Source organism: Buceros rhinoceros, unplaced genomic scaffold (assembly GCF_000710305.1).
Source record: "Buceros rhinoceros silvestris isolate BGI_N320 unplaced genomic scaffold, ASM71030v1 scaffold27126, whole genome shotgun sequence".
NCBI lineage: Eukaryota > Metazoa > Chordata > Aves > Bucerotiformes > Bucerotidae > Buceros > Buceros rhinoceros.
In genome coordinates, this window is record NW_010416223.1 from 24,817 (window position 1) to 26,171 (window position 1,355).

Below are 1,355 nucleotides of genomic sequence, written 5' to 3' on the forward strand. Positions count from 1 at the left end.
TCCCTCCCTCCCTGGGGCTTCTTGCTCCTGCTGCTCCCCAAAGCCTCACTGGGCAGGTGGGTTACGGGGCTGGGTTACGAGTTACGCCGCCAGCCTCTCCCTGGGGTCTTCCTGGTGCCTGGAGCAAGTGGGCAGAGATACACTTCTGCAGTCCCTGGGCTGGAGCGAGCTAATGCTGGCTGCGTGCCTGGACCCCCCTGAGCAGGTGAGACCGGCAAAGGGTGAAGCCCCTTCCCCAGGCCTCAGTGATGGGGCTGAGGTTTTCAGTGTGGAGAGCTCAAGGCTGAGTTGTTCTTCAAGTGTGTCTCGGAGAAGCGGTTGATTAACAGCCCTGTGCAGGGCTGGGGCCAGAGCACTGGCAAGCCTGAAGGTTTGTGAGCTTCAGCACTTATACCCCTGTTCTTTGAGGGAGACTTGGTTGAAGCAGACTGTTGTATCACATGTAGCATCTTGGGTCGCTGCTGCATCAGATCCCATTCACAGCGCTGCTTTGTAGAGCTTTTTTTCCCCCCTCTCTTCCATCTGCCCACCGTGTCGTTGCTCCTGAGCTCGCTCCAGTGCTGTGCCTAGAGCCAGCTGGGCGGGCAGAGCAGCTCGCCGTTGAGCAGCCGAGTCCTCAGGGTCATTGGCACAGCAGCGGAGGGGTGCTGCAGAATTAAAGCTGCTGCCAGTCTGCTTTGATTTCTCTTCGTTTCTTTCGGTGTGGGTTAGCAGAACTGTCTGGCCTCCCCCTTCTGTCTTTTGCTGTAGATCCCCTCAGCTGGAGGAGACCTCTTCAGTGTACCAGCGGCATACGCGCTTCCACATCAAGATAAATCTTCCCACTAGTGCGGGGGGAGATCACCTTTTCATGATGACGACTCAGGAGAGTCGGGTTTACAAACCTTCTCGTCAGGCCCCAGCTTGGAAAGCACTCCCAGTCCTGCTGTAACTTCTGTAATTAAAGACCAATTAGACCATCAATAGATGCTTGTGCTTCCCTCCAGGAGACACCTGGAAGGAGTCGTCTCAGCAGATGAACTGATTGATGATGTGCTTTCTGTTCCCACGATACAGAAAACATTGAGTCAAGGATGCTGAGCCTGGACCTGGCCTCCTCCTCAGTTCAGCTTTTCGGTTGGGTTTTGTTCTGGGAGAAGACCTCCCCCTGAATACTGGTGGGAACAGCAGAGGGGCAGGAGGAGGACAGCAGAGCAGCCTTTGGTAAGCCCCGATGTGGGGGGGAGCTGCCTTTCTCCCTGTGCCCCGATTCCTGGCTGTTGCTGTTCTTATGGGTTAGGTAAAAGAAATTTCTGGTTTTATTTTCTGGTGCTCTCCTTCCTTGTTGTCCTTCTGTGCGGCCGCCTGTCCTCTGG

At 55.4% G+C, this 1,355-nt stretch overlaps 1 protein-coding gene across 1 annotated transcript in view; it reads left to right on the top strand.

Annotated features, from left to right (window-relative positions):
- RPH3AL (rabphilin 3A-like (without C2 domains)) overlaps window positions 1-1,355 on the top strand; it is a gene marked incomplete at its 3' end in the record, with an annotated part of 25,133 nt that overhangs the window by 17,665 nt on the left and 6,113 nt on the right. The gene's annotated exons all lie outside the window — the stretch shown is intronic.